General features: G+C 36.9%; 1 protein-coding gene across 3 annotated transcripts in view; it reads left to right on the forward strand.

Annotated features, from left to right (window-relative positions):
* The window catches only part of NKAIN2 (sodium/potassium transporting ATPase interacting 2), a 556,752-nt gene that overhangs the window by 108,488 nt on the left and 430,090 nt on the right, over positions 1-18,174 (forward strand). The gene's annotated exons all lie outside the window — the stretch shown is intronic.

The following is an 18,174-nucleotide window of genomic DNA, read 5'->3' on the forward strand; positions in this document are numbered from 1 at the left end:
GATAATCCAGCTGGGGTATCTAAAGAATCCAAAGGCAATTTGTCTACCGCAACCTCTGTAATTCGATGTTTTCCCTTTATTTCCAACTCCTTCTGCTTATCCTGTATTGTGCCTAAAGATGTTAAGTTCATTTTCAAAAAATTTTGATAAAATTCTTCCGCTTTTTCAACAGTATTTAGTTGATATCTTTCTCCTTGATATCTCAATATTATACCAACTGGGGCATCCCACCTAAATGGAATATTTCTTTTTTTTAACTCAGTCACCAGAAAACCAAATTTCTTCCTTTCCGTTAACATCTTGGGCGGGAGCTCTTTGTAAATCCAAATCTTTCTTCCATACAATTGCAAAGTAGAATTGAAGGAATTTTGCACAATATTATTCCTAATTTCTTTATCATGATTATTAATACATGAAATGGATACGAATAAAAGGGGATGTTGTATTTACCTGCATTTAAGAACTGCTAAGGACCAGATAATTTTTACTATGCCCTGATACCATAGAACTCAAAGTGGGTGTGCTTTATTTTTCACATATCTGTATATTCTTTTTCATTTTTTATACCTCTCACTCCTCAATTTTTAAAGTCTTGTGAACTCCATTCAACTACATTTTTTTTACCCATTTACTCTTCCTTTATATAATTATTTTGCAATTCAGTCTTCATTTATTATTTTTCTGTGACTAAAACACTTCACCTTTTTTTGCACTGATTGCCTACTTTTAAATTGAATGTACATTCCTTGAGCACTCGTTTGTTCTTAACCCTATATTTTCCTGTTTTTCCACACACACTTAAGTACTCCATTCCAGATACTTTCAGCTCTTTAAATTTGTCTTGTCAAACTCACAGTTCCATATAACAAAGTGGGCAGAACTACACAGCTGTTTCTGTTTCTTTCAAAAACCATTAATTTCTTGCAACAGACCATATATTTTTCACAACCTTTGTTACCATTTGTGCATATTAATATCCATTTTCCATCTTTAATATACATTTGACCAAGGTACAGATTTTTTTTTCTCTTTAATATTTATCATTTGTGTATAACTTAACAATATTTCAGTCCATTTCTTTTTGGTTTTCTGCAACCTACTTGGTCTTCAGCAACCAATCCTCATTTCCATATGGGTGCAAAACATTTCATAATTCAATTTTTTTGTATTTTATAATGCACTTTCTGAAAATCAAGAATTGTACTTTCTGATATTCATACATTTCATAATTGCCTTGATGGTATTTTCTCCACTGAGTTTTGACATCTTCACTCTCGTGATTATTCCCTTATAACCTTCTTCTTTACTTCAGTGTGCTTGATGTTGTCAGCTTGAAGGATGTCCAGATTTGAAGTGATTGTCTTCATCCAGATTCTTGATGTTATTTCTGTAGGAGATCTGGATCTCTAGAGTTTTCACTAGTTTTCCCCTGTTGATGAGGCGGCACATTTGTTCTGTCAAAACTCTATTTCAATGTCTCAGCTACATATATGGACAGTGTTGAGTAGCAATTCTATTTCAGATCTTTTTCATAGCTACAGATCATCCATGTAAATAAGGTGGGGTAGCCTGGAAGATGTTTTTGATATTTGATATTAACCTCTCCCGATCTATCACCATTGACCAACAACTGTGCCACCGATCTTTGCACAAAAACGTCTGATGTTTCTATTGACTCTTGTTATTTCTAGGCACCTGATTATCCAGTCATGTGACAGGAAATCAAATCCCTTACTGTAATCAATCCATGTTACATTCAAATTGGGCTTCCTACTCTTGTAGTTTTCCAGAATCATCTTGTCAATTAAGAGCTGATCTTTCTTTTCTCTGCTATTTGGGTGGTTTGTTTGTTTGTTTGTTTGTTAAATTTATATTGCCGCCTATTCACCCATGGAGACTCAAGCTGGCTTAAAGGTTTCTTTTTTGCTGGTGGAAAGAGCTTGTTTTCAACTACTTGTGGTTGCACTGCATCAGCCACCACCACTGACCTGCATTTATGGCTGTCTGCAGTGTGCCAGTCACTGTGCCACGTAGCAGTGCCCTTCCAAGGATCTGTATTCCTTTTTCTCACTTTCTTACCTGTCTCCAAGGAGTAAAGTTATTTTATAGATATCTGCACAATATTATCATATGGTGCTTTAGGACATGAGCATACTTATCCATTCCTCTGCCAGCTAACAGTCCATTTGCAATTAGTATCAAAATACTGCTTCCACAGAAGTAAAATGCTTCAGTTCCAACGAGGAAGAGTTCATAAATTCATAGAATTCATTAGCCTCTAAGGCATCTAAAATTAATTGGCTATCTCTCTGGAAATGCGGATTATCTCTTCCTTTAAATAGCTGAAGCCTTCTTTAGAATGATCCAATTATCCAAGATATGCAGATAAGTCCTACACATGAAAGAAAGCATATGGCCATCCCTGTGGGAGTTCTCCATGGCCCTTTGTGTACAACCTCATCATCTCTTCCAATATGACAAGTGCCAATTTAAGGGAAATGCCATCTGTATATTACATAGCAGAACATAATTCTTTGATCTGGATGTATTCTTTTTATTATGTAAATGGTGGCAGAGGTACAGTTCTATTTTTACTCTGAGTAAGTAGCATTTATTACCTCCTCACCAGTCTCACTTGCTTCTGCCTGTGGGGTGAAATTTCTGTGAAAGTACAAGGGTACAAAAAAAATTGGGTAAGAGTGCCCTATAAGCATTTTTTCCCTACCTATTCCATATAATACAGTTGCCAAGATGGCTAGTCACACAGCAGCTATTAATGGATTTAATATGGTAGCCTGCTGGGTTTGAATACTGGAGTGTGTTTTAAAAGGGAAAACTGCTTAATACTTCAGCAAACTCTAAATTTTTAGTGTTCCACTATGAGATTTTCTACAGCATGGATTAATTCCTTGAGGATTTTGTGTTGTTTTAAAGAAATAGAGAAGGCTATTCTAAAGGTAATACAAGTGACCTTTTCATGCTGAAAAGGAAGCTTTCTATTTTTTTTAAAAAAAATAAATTCTTAAAACCTAAAAAGATTGAAAGAATTAAGGGGGAATGAAAATAATGAATTTTTTTCTTTGTTCTTTGAGGGCAAAATTGAGAGAAATTTTAAAACCAGCCTTTCTGATATTCTCAATGATGTACTGTACATGTGTTTTGTGTATGTGTAATATCTATATATACATGCAAACCCATCATGTTAATCCAATTTTGGGATAAGTAACATTATGCAAAGTGTTAAAAAGAACTAAGAAAGTGTAAGCCAAATAAATTAAATGCATGAAGATAAACAAATCCCAATACCATTTACTGTACAAACCAAATCATCCTTGCTTCCACAGTTTGGAAGCCCATCCATGTTATTTAAGTTTGTTACTTCTCATTGAAAATGAGGCAACTCCACTGAACCATGAGTTTATCTTATCTTCTACTTCATTCTTTGCTACTATGTTTATTTTGTGTTTTGATTCCCATTTATTTTCTCTATAGAATGACTTATTTTAATGTGTTTCTTTCACACCATTCACTTTCCTATTCCACTGCATTCATTCATTCCTCATTCATTCATACACACACACACACACACAAACACACAGAGAGAGAGAGAGACATACATTTTTAACCCTGCCCCCCCTTTTTTTTGTTCTATTACAAACATTACTGCCATTACCAGTAGATTCAATGTCTCTTCTAATGCATCAACTTTCACTTTACTGGCCAAAACATGTTTTTTAATATATAGCCAGTTTTATCTCTTTTGGAAGCATTGATTCCTCTTAATAAACTATATACGACCTAACTCCCCTTTCTGCCAGTATTTGCACAACTTAATTTTTTTTTATCCAGCTACATCATTAGGGAAGGAACATTATAGAACATGAGTTTTCATAATTTTTCCCTCATTTATCCGTAATTTATAGTAGTTCTATCCATTTTCACTATTCACTATTAAACACACTTATTTTGGTTTCTAATGCACTTATTTTTCAGATCCATAATTGTTATTACATACAATCCATTCTAGCATTTGCAGAATTACAGAGAATAGCTAGAGGAGATAATGCCTTCTTAAATGAACAATGGAAAGAAATAGAAGAAAACAATAGAATAGGGAGGACCAGACGTCTCTTCAAGAAAATTGGAGATATGAAGGGAATGTTTCATGCAAAGATGGACATGATAAAGGACCAAAATGGCAGGGACCTAACAGAGGCAGCAGAGATTAAGAAGAGGCAGCAAAATTACACAGAAGAACTATACAAGAATGAGCTTAATGTCCCTGATAACTATGATGGGGTGGTCACTGACCACGAGCCAGACACCCTAGAATGTAAAGCCCAATGGGCCTTAGGAAATCTGAGCAACAACAAAGCTAGTGGAGGTGACAGTATTCCACTGAGCTATTCAAAATCTTAAAAGATGATGCAGTAAAAGTGCTACACTCAATTTGCCAGCAAATTTGGAAAACTCAACAGTGGCCACAGGATTGGAAAAGGTCAGTTTACATTCCAATTCCAAAGAAGGGCAATGCCAAAGAATGTTCAAACTATCACACCATTGCACTCATTTCACATGCTAGTTATGCTTAAAATCCTACAAGCTAGGCTCCAGCAGTATGTGGATCGAGAACTACCAGAAGTACAGGCAGGATTTCAAGGAGGCAGAGGAACTAGAGATCAAATTGCCAACATACGTTGGATCATGGAGAAAGCTAGGGAGTTGCAGAAGAAACATCTACTTCTGCTTCATTGACTATGCTAAAACCTTTGATTGTGTGGATCACAACAAATTGTGGCAAGTTCTTAAAGAGATGGGACTACCAGACCATCTTATTTGTCTCTTGAGAAACCTATATGCTGGTCAAGAAGCAATAGTGAGAACTGGACATGGAATCACTGATTGGTTCAAAATTGGGAAAGGAGTCCAGCAAGACTGTATACTGTCACCCTGCCTATTTAACTTATTTTTTTTAATTTTTAATTATATTTTTTATTGTTAAAGAATAACAGAAAGGGGGAAAAAATCAATACAAAAATCAAAAGTAAGGAAAGAAAAAAAAATTTCCCCCCTATTTAACTTATATGCAGAGCACATCAAGGCAGGGCTAGATGAAACAAAAGTTGGAATTAAGATTGCTGGGAAAAATATCAACAACCTCAGATATGCAGATGATACCACTCTAATGGAAGAAACGAAGAGGAACTAAAGAGCTTTGATGCAGGTGAAGAAGGAGAGTCAAAAGTTGGCTTGCAACTCAACATTAAGAAAACTAAGATCATGGTATCTGGCCCTCTCAAATCCTGGCAAATAGATGGGGAAGAAATGGAGGTAGTGAAAGATTTTATTTTTCTGGGCTCCAAGATCACTGCAGATGGGGACTGCAGCCAAGAAATTAAAAGATCTTGCTCCTGGGGAGGAAGGCAATGGCAAATCTAGACAGCATTCTAAAAAGCAGAGACATCACCCTGCCAACAAAAGTGTGTATAGTCAAGGCTATGGTTTTCCCAGTTGCAATGTATGGCTGTGAAAGTTGCACCATAAGGAAGGCTGAGTGCCAAAGAATTGAGGCCTTAGAACTATGGTGCTGGAGAAGATTCCTGTGAATCCCTTGGACTGCAAGGCAATCAAACAGGTCAGTCCTAGAGGAGATCAACCCTAACTGCTCTTTAGAAGGCCAGATCCTGAAAATGAAACTCAAATAATTTGGCCACCTAATTAGAAGGAAGGACTCACTGGAGAAGAGCCTAATGCTGGGAAAGATTGAGGGCAAAAGAAATACAGGATGACAAACAATGAGAGGGCTGGATGGAATCATTGAAGCAGTAGCCGTGAGCTTAAATGGACTCCAGAGGATGGCAGAGGACAGGAAGGCCTGGAGGAACATTGTCCATGGGGTTGCAATGACTTCGCAACTAACAACAAAAATATATGTAAGATCTGTCTCACAACAATGATTCTGGATGGTGAGCAAAGATTAAAACCAACAGCTGCAAATGATAAACCATGATGTCTGAAATATATAATACATACCACTCAACAGTATTGCTCACCTAATGGCCTGGCCTAAATTCCTAGGAAAACAACTTCAGAATCATACAAAAGGGTCAGGGCATCCAGATCTCTGTTCAATGATGTTCTGTAAGGCCAGGTGCTGCCACTGAGAAGGCATGACTCCTGAGTCCAACAAGACATTATTGTTTAGTGGAGGGAATGTGGAACATGTCGTCTCTTCTAGTTCTGGTGAGGTAAATGGAAGCAATGGGAAAAAGGAGATTCCACAAGTATTCTGGTCCTATGCTGTGTAAGGCTTTATAAGGAATAATCAGCACCTTGAATTATCCCTAGAAGACTATTGGGAGCCAGGGCTATTTGAGGAGTAATGGTGTTATATGAGAGTAGTGAGAAGTTCCAAAAACTGCCTGTACCAGTTATAGCTTCCAAATGCTCTTCAAAGGCATCCCCAAGTAAAATGGTTTATAATAATCCAAGTAGTTAGTAAGTAAGTAATGCTTGAGCAAGGAATCCAGAAGTGGGCCCAGTTGGTGGGACAAAACAAACCTGTTAAAAGACCTGCCTTAAGCAATTGCTGTCTTTGGCCAAGAGCCATGAGTCCAGGAGGACCTCCAAATTGTGTATGATCTCTGACTGGAAAAGTACACTCCAGGCAGAATTGAAAGTGAAAAATCTTCTGAACCCGGAATGGATCTTAAATCTCACAGGCATTCAGTTTTGCCAGGATTGAGCAAAACAGACTCTCAGAGGTCCAGACACTGAGAAATAAGAGGAATCTTATTTTAACAAAAGCTTTTGTGGACAGAGGCCTTATTAGTTAGTTCAGATCATATCTGCTATGTCAACCTGCATCTCTACCAAAGTATATTTCTTTCCAAAAGAGTAACTACCTAGTTTTCTATATTTTTTATTTGTCTGGCATATTCTCTGTGTCTTGCATTGATTTGTGACTGTAAACTGAACTATCAGGAATCTATTCATAGAAGTGTTGTAATTATAGTTTCAGAAGAACTGGAAGTGTCTGGTTTTAATGTTTATGAACTTGTTTTACTTTGAGATTGGACCTGAAGGAGGTAATGTCACAAGGCTTTGGGCTGTCAGGAAATTAAAAGAGATCTTGAGGTCACAAAACCCTTCATTTTATGAGTTCTTTTCCCTTTTTCACAGCATCATCAAAGATAGGAATATCTCTGTTTCACTATTAACCATGCAAGACTAATTCTATAGCTGTCAGCGGGTATAGAGAAAGAAACCAGTTCTCACTTCATAGCTTCTGGCAGTAGGAAGCAATAGCTTGATTTATTATGTCTAAAAGCATTCCTAGGTTAACTGTTTCTCTTTCTGCAAAATAAGTCATCTTATAAAATAAGAGTACCTATTTGACTTGTATGTATGTGGTGTATCTAGTTTCAAAACCCTTCTCCCTCTTTAGTGTAGAACCCCAGTCTGGGGTTCGCTATACCTTGGGGGACAGATAGACAGCAGAGCGGCAAGAGCAGCATGGAGAGCTGAGCGAGTGGCAGGCGCGGCTATGGCAGCGGTGGCTATTTCCAGCTGCAACGACCATGTGTGCATCGGTCACCCGGCCTGTATCTGGTGGTCTGGTGGAATTCACATTTGTCGGGCAGCTGGGAGCTGACCCAACCGCCAGCTAAGCATATCAGCGATCGGGGGGAGTGCTGCCGCAGCTGACAAAAGATCCAGACGCCGCTCCTCCAGTGTCTTGCATGGTGGTCACCCAGCGTTTCCGGGGCCATGGGACATTAACCAGATGGTGGTTACAATGTGGGGGCATGTTCGGCCAGCTGGAGGGTGTGCACCTTTGCTGATAAAGCATGCCGGAGGGCAGAAGCTCTCAGCACTGACTTTACAATAGACTTTGTTCACACGCATCACACTCATTGAGTACCAAGGCTCCAGCCTGATTAAAAGTTTTGTTGGCTTGATGGTTCCTGAGCATGATTGCTTCAGTTCTACCCAGGTCTGGCTTCGGACCTTTGAGATTTAGTGTTAACCATGGGTATTAATACCTCAGTTGGCAGAACATGCTGGCTCGGATCTTCGCCACCGGACCTATCTGTGCCAAATAGTTCTGTCCTTCACTTTGATTATCATGATATCCATCTTCTTTCTTCAGAAAGAAACTTCAATAAATTTGTCTCAGCCAGGAATGTAATATTCTTGCAGCAGCTAAAACCACCTATATTCATCAGGGTTTATGGGTATTTTTCTTCCTGTCTTCCCCAGACTTTTAATTTCAACTCTCATTATTCTGGCCAACACATCAAACCCTTTTCACTTTCTCTCGCTAATGGGAAAGTTTCTGAAAAAGCATAATTGCTTCAACTCCTTCGTTTTCCAGTGCTTACTATTCAGAGTACAAAATCAGTGTGCATGTCCTGAAGTTCACATGTTAGAATGGTAGACAATGTTTCTATTTTCTCATTCTGTCACAAGAAGTTCAAGTATGATGATGATGATGATGATGATGATGATGATGATGATGATGATGATGATGTAAATAATAATAATAAGATGGGAACCATCAAGAAAGAAATGGAAGGTTTAATACTCGCTGCTCAGGAACAAGCACTACAAACTAATGCCATGAAAGCAAAGATACAAAAATCCACCGACAATCCAAACTGCCGACTTTGCAACAACAAAGTTGAAACTGTTTCACATTTAATATGAAACTGATTACAAAGCTAGACACGACCGAGTTGCTAAATTAATCCACTGGTCATTGATGTAAAAAATACGACTTTCCTGTATCCAAAAAGTCATGGGAACATAAAGTGGAAAAAGTTATAGAAAATGAGAAGGTGAAGATCTTGTGGGACTTTCGAATACAGACGGATCATCACTTGGAACACAACACGCCAGATATCTCAGTTGTTGAAAACCAAAACATACAATTTATTGACATTGCGGTACCAGGAGATGCCAGAGTCGAAGAAAAAGAACTGGAAAAAATCATGAAATATCACGACCTGGCCATCGAAACTACATGGCTATGGATGAAACATGTAACAGTGATACCCATTGTCATCGGGGCACTTGATACCATGTCCAAGAATTTTATAAGATACATCAGCAAATTGCAGCTTCCTGCAATAACACCAGCAGAACTGCAAAAAACTGTGTTACTTGGGACATCATACATCTTAAGAAGATACTTGGTGATACCTAGGACACTGGCAGCAACCCGTATCAACCATTAGCACCAGTCAATGGTATTTGTGATGCATTTTTGAATGTTCAGTTGACTGAATTTCATATTTAATGAATAAAGATAATAACAGCCAACCTGAAGTGTTATTAGATAGACATTACTTGAAATTTCTAAACATTTCTCAGCAAATATTAAATATATTTATAAAGTAGCCTTTTCTAATCCAGGGACATGCATCATAAAGTTACTAAATTGTTAAAGTAGTTGAGAAGCACTGATGAATAATTGCATTTAAAATGTTTATATATCAAGGTTCTACTAATAACTTATAAAAGAAATTGTATATGGAAGAAAAATTGCAAGGGAGTACTTTAAGAAATAACCGTTGATAGAGGTATGCAATACTTAAAAGTGTTAGTTAATTGCAATGCACATGAGTTAGACTGAATTACATATCTAGGGGTGACATGATAGGAGTGTTCCAATATCTAAGGACTGCGATAAAGAAGAGGTGGTTAACCTATTCTCCAAAGCACCTGAAGGCAGGACAAGAAGCAATGGATAGAAACTAATAAAGGAGAGAATAAACCTAGAACCAAGGAGAAATTTCCTAACAGTGAGAAAAATTAACCAGTATACGTCTTGCTTTCATCACTGGAGGTTTTTAAGAAGATCTTGGACAGCCATTTGTCTGAAATGCTATAGGGTTTCCTACTTAAGCAGGGGGTTAGACTAAAAGACCTACTAGGTCCCTTCTAACTCTGTTATTTTGTTATTCTGTTCTATTATCTGATTTACTTCTATGATTATCTATAATCATTGTGGCCATTAACGAGTGGCAAGGGAAGATAGCGCTTGTTATCCCTCATAATAAGAAAGAAGGCTGATTTAAGGTATGGAATTAATCCCAATGTTATTTACAATATCTAACAATGAATAATGGATAAGATTGCATTTTGAGATATCTTATTAAGATAAATTAGTATTTCTGAATGAAAACATGTTGGCTGAAGCATAGTTATTAAAACAAAGGTTTTTTTAAGAGCTGAAGAAAACATAAAATTAATATTTAGTATTTCAAAAATGCTTATTAACATGGCAAGGTATGATGTATATAAATAGAAAAGTTAAACTGCCTTAGAATATAGGATGCATTCCTTAGCATATAGGATGTATAGGATATCGGAAACGTGTATGTGTATGATTACACTACTTTCTGTTCTAGATTTTGATTTAGATTAAAATGTGAGGGACTGTGATAATTTACAGCAAGAGAACAAGAAAGAAGATAGTTTTTTGAATAATAATATCTCCTTTAGCCTGAACTATGAACTCTAGAATATTTATACTATCTACATTTATAGTTTACATATTAAACAATTACATACATTTCTGCTGTAGCTGGCCAGTTAGTAAATGGGCAGTTGAAGTCCTAGATGACAGCTTCAAAGTGGGTTGAAGTAATCAGATGGATATAGTTCTATTTGAAACCCCAGGGGCTGCTGAAAGTAAAGGATTATCCTTGCCACCTGTAGTATTTTGTTCCATCTTGTAATCTCGTACAAAAAGAAAAGGTTTTAAAAAACCACCTTTTGTATTAACTCATATTTTCAACTTTTATACAGTATTATGTTTTCTAGAAATGTCTGTCTTAAGGGTTCAAAAAAATATAAGACAGGGTCTTATTTTCAGGGAAACTCGGTAATTACATTATTAATACAACAGAGTCCTCCCACTAAAGAACAGAAAACCATGTTTTGCCAATTTCCCCTTCCCATTGTAGTCCGTATAAGGTCCCCAAAACTTTTTTGCAGGATGCCCTTACCATTTTAGAACAATTTTCAAGGGGACACAGAGGAAATGGGGAAATATTATAATAATACCTCCTTTTTCTCTTGCAAGTCTTTGCTCATTCCACAGCCCTTATATTGAGATGCAAAGACAGTATGGGCTCAAGCATTAGTATTTCTTCCTTGAAGTGTTCTTTTACTTCTGTCTTTATGCTTTTGTAATTGAAGCCACAGAAGTACTCTGTAATCTTTCAGCACGTCTTTGTTCATCAATATTTTATAATAGTTAACAATAATCTCTCTTTGCCACACATCTGGGAATGCTTTCGCCAGATAGGCTGCCTTGTAAGCAGTAGAGTCAGAACAAATCTTCATCAATTTTGTAAGTAGAGAAACATTCTTTTTCTTTAAAGCTTTGTGAAACTAGCCAGGAAACTTCTTAGGGATTGCTCTTTAAGGGCTCTTTTAGTCTGGCTTTGTCCTCTAGCAACAAGCCGCTTTTTGATTTAAATTTTTAAAGGTGTTCATTCTTGCGAAATATCTTAAAATTGCAACAACTTTTTATGGTCTGGTTTAATCCGTAGACATATATTCTTTCTGCCAAGTGCAGTTTTGTAGTTTGCAAAATAAGTCTTATCAAAGTTTTTTTTTTCTTCCTATACCAGGCTGAGAACTCTTTTTTAGTCTAATGGTTAAGGCCCTGGACTAGAAATGGAGAAATCTGAGTTTAGTCCTGCTTTAGTGTTGAGTCCAAGTGGGTGATTTTGGACCAGTCACTTTCTTTTAGCATTATGAAGAAGGCAAGGAGAATCTACTTCTTAAAATGCTGCCAAGAAATTATGTCTGTTTAATTGCCAGGAGTCAGGTCTAACCTGAAGGCGCTTGCGTACACTCACACATGAATATAAACAAATAAATGTCTATGGAGATTCTCAGTCACCCAAGTCATGGTTGTCCCAAAGATGCTTTTTTCAAGAGGCAACTGGACTTTCTGGTTTTTCTTTGAAGATGTTTCGCTTCTCATCCAAGAAGCTTCTTCAGCTCTGACTGGATACTGGGGAGTAGAAGGATTTTATGCAAGGAGTGTAAATCCTTTCATTCCCCACCTCCAGTCAAAGCTGAAGAAGTTTTGGATAAGAAGTGAAACATCTTCAAAGAAAACCAGAAAATCCAGTTGCATCTATGGGACAAATGAATATAAGTTATTTTTTTAAAAAAATAACAGGTGTTACAAAACCAGGATAGTGTTGGTTGATATTTGGCTGATAATTGACTCGCAGTTTTAAAAATTGCTGTGCCTGATGAATATGGTGTTGAGGGCTCCAAGTGTGATGATGGTTTGTGGTAATTTAAGACGAACATTGAAGCTTCATTATCTGGATTGGTTTGATAATTCATAGCTTTGTTATGACTATATAAAAATTGTTTATAATGTCAGGCCCAACATGAAATAGCAGGTCATGCTATGGAACTGATATAGATTTGGAGAGCCAGCAATAGTTGCAGTGTCATGAACAGATTAATGTTGAAACCTAGGCTGTTTTGCTTTCTCTGTATTGGACCTAATTCAGTAGTCTGTTTGCTGAGACAGCTAAATCCAGACATTTTCTAAAGGTCTGGGTAGATTATCTTCCATTGGTCCATCTGTTGCTCAGGATTTAAACTGGCATAAGGATATGATTCTGATTTTAAGCAATGCCACTCACAAATGTTCTGAGCAGAATTACCTGACACTCTGAGGAGTTAAAGTCACTGAAGTGATTGATGGATAATTATAGCATAAATGATGTAAACCTCAAATGCATGATCTAACCATGCTAACTCTAACCCTAACTAGGACAACTAATGAAACTATGCACTTATGTATGTGCACAATGCATAAACAGCTAGGGACAACTTCGAAGTAGCTATGCAACCCTTTCAAAGGACAAGGATGCTTTAATGTTTCAGAATAGATGCTTTGTTTGTATTTATGTGCTTTACACCACATTTTGGAACACTGCAGAACTTTAATAACAAGCAAATTTGTATTTCTTTCCTCTCACATCTGGATTTTAGCTAGCAAACCTATTTCTGGTCGGGATTTTTTTTTTTAATTTGATTTATATGCTGCCCTTCTCTAGAGACTCAGGGCGGCTTACAGTGCGTTAAGCAATAGCCTTCATACTTTTGTATATTTATACAAAATCAGCTTATTGCCCCCACAAACTGGGTCCTCAATTTACCTACCTTAGAAAGGATGGAAGGCTGAGTCAACCTTGAGCCTGGCGAGATTCGATCTTACTTTAATTGCAGACAGCTGGTGTTAAATTACAGTGCTTCTGTCTGTTGAGCTATCCAGGCATCTTAAGGATAAGGCATCCAGGGATAATCTGCTCCATATAAATCTAGTGGATGCAAAGCTTGAATTTTCAGTGGCCTGTTATAACCAAATTTGCAGTGCATTCAGGTTTTCTTAGTTGTATGCTACCCTGCCTTGTAGTAAATACTTTTGCTTGAGATTTTCAATCAAAATGAATAAAGAGTAGTCAATAAGAACCAGAGGGTAAAAGACAAGAGATCACAAGGAAGATCAGTGACCCAATGCAGGAAACAAGAATCAAAAAATACAACTAATTTGCATACACAGAACACTAAGATTGTGGGTGTAAAACCAGATGACTACTGGGAGTAGATATGTATAACTGCTGAACTCCAAGTTCCCCAATACTTTTTTTTATAATTAGCCTTTCTCCTTAGATATTTTCTTTTTCTACCCCTAGATTGGATCCTGAGGTTCTGAATACACATAGCTTCATATGTATGCATATGGCTTCACTTTTTGTCAATTTGGAGGCATTCCAGTTTCTTCCAATTTCAAGACATTGTGTCACAGTTGGAAGTTTCTCCTTTTCTTCAGGTCTATGAAATGGTGCCATTTCCTCCTCTGCCAGTTCTCAATCCTCAGAGGAGAAATCAAATTGATCTTTGTCAGAGATGTATGTAGCGTATGCATTGTCTTTATTAGCTTTAATAGATATTTTTCAGCTTGTTTAAACAGAAGATCTAGACAAGCTACTTAGAAATAGAATTGACTTTTATCTAGTTGTTTGCCCATCAATCTTATGCAAAATATCTAGGTGGATTAAGAACCTAGCTTTTTATTTCAGAGAGGGTATGGTCAGTGTTGTTTTGGGGAAACCAGTAATACGATTAATAACAAAAACAACTCTAAACCACTAACATGATTACTGTTCATTCAGAAGAGCAATCATGATGTTGAGCTAAAGTGGGAAGTTCTAAGATTTGGATAGAAAAAACATGCAATGTTTGTGAATACATATGTTTGCAAGATACCTGAGCTACTTTGAATGGTAGGGATTGGGAGAGCTGTTCTATGGTGATTGTCTTTCTTTCATAGAAGTCAGTTCCACTCAATATTGATGGTCAGGGAGAGATTGTTCCCTTGTGGGTACCTACCTTCTACTCCTTCTTCCAACCTTTTGTGTATCTAAATTTATATATTTATATTAAATAGATAAAAATTCCTTTCTCGGTCTTATGGGTGGTCTGTGTCCCCTATCAGAGGCTTGCAAGTTTGAGGATTCTTCCCAGAATCTTAATTGTTCCTAGCATTGCACTCTTCTGGACAGAAAAGTTCTGATGTTGTTTCTGAGATCTGTTGGAGCTGTCTCTCCCAGTTTAGAATTCTCATCCTACCACTACTGGCCTTTTGTTTCCAATCTGCCCATTTCATTGTCAAGAGATTCTGGGCAGTTTACAACAATACAAAAGTGTAATATAAAACAATAAGAACATTAAAAACATTAAATTTAAGAATTAAAACATTAAAATAAACCAAGATAAACTAGATAAAAATGGACCAATGCATAAACACTATGTGGGTAGGATTTTCTCCTAATGATATTGCTGGATGCGTTAATCTTCTGATTTGTAGTTTAGAATCACCAGTATAATCATGATACCCAATTATATCTCTTGACCGCAAGCTAATCAAGTGCCACTGTTGAGATTCTGTCCCACTGCCTGAAAGCCCTATGAGGAATTGACCAACTCAATCGTACTAAGACCGAGTGGTGGTGGGTGTTTGGGACACCCAGATGTGGAGATATCCCACTTCTGACCTTGGGTTAAAATTCCCTGTTCAAGAGAGGTGTGCAATGAGGGGATCTTCCTGGAGCCACAGCTCCTGCTCATTGATGCACCAGTTGCATCCTTTCTTTCAATACAAGACTTTTGAGACAGTCATTCTGCCTTGATCATCTCATGGCTTGATTATAGGAAACTGCCCTGGGCTATCCTTGAAGCTTCAGTTGGTCCATAATGCAGCTGTACAGGCAGTGATGGGTGTTCCTCAGCACGCCGTGTAACAACTTTGTTTCATGAACTGCTCTATCAAAATGGAACTTCAGCATTATACAATGTCAAAAGTCATTGCAAGCAAGCCAGTATCTCAATGAACAACTGGAAAAATTCCCAATGTCATCACTATGTTCGCTCACATAAAAAGAAGATAACTATGTTCCTTTCAACAAGTATAAACCTAAGTTTCGTATGTCCTGTTTCCATGTAGCTATTGTGGCTCTTGAAGAATCCTGATGAGAAGCTTTTCTTGTTTTGACTTTCTAGTCACCACTGGGATCATTCAATATTCTGTTCCCTGCAGGACATCAGTGTCACCAATCACAGCCATGGGAAGGTGACTCAGCAGCCATTCCGGCTAAAGTATAAAACCTGATAACCCTTACTTGCTTCTACCCACATGATATTCTTTTGATATCATTAGTGAGCTGCAAAGAATCTACAGTATACTTATACCCTGGAGGCAATAAAATGACTGGTGAAATAAGGAGTTTCTCAAATACTTTTAAATGGTTTCTACTCTGGAACTGCTATAGGATTCTTAAGTTTCCCAGTTGAATTAGAACATCAATGTTTTTCAAATTTAGGGTGATTGATAAGATTGAAATATTTACTCTACATGTGTTGGAGTATAGGAATAGATTTCTCTCATGAAGAGTGGACATCTATGAAGCATATTTCTGCATTTTTTGCTAGTGGGATATCTGAAAAATGACGTGAAATTTCATCTTGATTTTAATACTTTTTTTGAGACATACTTTGTACTGGTTTCAAGTGATATTCTTACAAATATGATGGACTTCTACAACCTTCAGAAATACAACCAAGTGTCTGTCCTTGGCCACCACCTTTTTGAAAATACCAAGAGATTTAAAAGGAGTTGAAGGAAATAGATGAAGTTTCAGGCTTATCTAAACCCAGTGATTTGAAATGTAAAACCCATTAGGATGCTGCTAGACAGGAAGGAAACAATATCTGTAATTTATCACAATAATGTATGTGTTAGAATACTGTTCTAATACACAGAGGTTTTATTTGCAAGGTCAGAAAACCACAGTTATGAGGTCAGTGTTAAATAAAATGGAAAGTGGGTTGAAGTTAACAAAGAGTCTGTAACAAGTAAGCTGAGATAAATGCAAGTGCACACATGTAGAGTAGCTTCTGAAATATGCCTTATACAGCAAATTCAGCTGCTGCAACATCTTCCTATGTTCACTTCAGAATTAATGGCAGTGTACCCAGGAAGGATCAGGAATAGAACCAGCTATCATCGTGTACTTTGATGTTTCCATTTGCTTAATAGCTGACATAACGTCTAATTGATGATAATATTTATTTGAGTACATTTTAGGTTCAGTATGCCCATACCAAGAAATGAAAATGAGGATCCCTTCAATCAATGAGCATTAGTATTTGTCATAACACTGAACATCTCGACAGCATCTCAGAGCCAATCTACCAATTATAATATTTATAACTGGTGACCAATATCGCTGTTTGAACTGTTTCTTTTATTTAATTCCTCCAAGAATAAAAATATTTTCAGTCACATCAGACATAAACAATAAAGATAAGGGAAGGGGAGAGGGAGAGTTTAGGTTTCCTGCTCCGTTGAATAATTTGACCTTCAGGCTTAGATGTAAGTAATGATTGAAAGCAGTATAAATCCTTGAATGATGTCAACAGCAGGTTGGGTGTTTTTTAATTAGATATGAAAAACAAAATATAACAAGAAACTTTCTTTAAAGCAAAGCAAAAGAACTTTACCGATTTGAAAAAGATAAAGGCAGGCTCACAATGACAGATCGTGAAATTACTTCCACCAGTTGGATATATTGGGGACAAAATTTAGAATAGTGCTTTGTAGTTAAACAAATTCAGTGTATTTTGCATGAAACAGAATATATTATTATATGATTTAATGCAACAAACTGGGTGGCTTTTTATGTAGGAATAAAGGATATGAGATGAATCAGATCTCTTTATGGACTGGGATGTTGAGATGTATCATTTTTATCTAAAACTTCTACTCTTCGCTGACATCTATAATTTCCAAAATATTTTTTATTGGATTATTTTACTCAGGGTATATATAATAGAAGTTCAACTGAGAAATTCAGTCAGTAAATGATAGCTGTCAAATATAGCAGTATACAGTAGTTAGCTATACTTGTACAGATTTAGCTGTATTCTAGAGTCACTTTGATACTTATTTTGCTTTGCTTCTGTTGCTTTGCATATACACTGAGAGTGTCTGCACTGGAGACAAATTCCTTGTGTGTCTCAATCACACGGTCAATAAAGAATATTCCCCTTCCCTTCCCTTCCCTTCCCTTCCCTTCCCTTCCCTTCCCTTCCCTTCCCTTCCCTTCCCTTCCCTTCTCTCCCATTCCATTCCATTCCAGACTTTCTTTCCTTGCATCTGAAGCCTATTCCCCCTCCCCACAATTTTGTACAGTAATTTCTGCAATTAAAGCTTTTCTTCTTCTCTCTATGCTTCTGTCTGAAGTTATTTCTCTGCTTCATTTATGCTTTGCCTATGTAAATTGTGCAAATTGTCTCTCGTTCATCAAGAGGTTATCTGCTTCCTTGAGTAAATCTCAACTAAAGAATTGTAAGATCATATTTGCCTCCATTGCCCATGGAAACCTTTTAAAAAAATATTTTCCCCCATGCCCATTGTTTTATTTAAATTATTACTGTTTGACTTTAATTCACCAATTATTAAATATTAAATCCTGCTATGTTATGTTGGTGAAGGCTAGAACTCTGGCCACCTATTATATCGTAGCCTGTGAGGTTAAATCTGAAGTATGTAAGTTATTCAATTAT

The sequence above is a fragment of the Pantherophis guttatus genome, chromosome 1 (assembly GCF_059756535.1).
Source record: "Pantherophis guttatus breed Tessera chromosome 1, ASM5975653v1, whole genome shotgun sequence".
Taxonomy (NCBI): Eukaryota; Metazoa; Chordata; class Lepidosauria; order Squamata; family Colubridae; genus Pantherophis; species Pantherophis guttatus.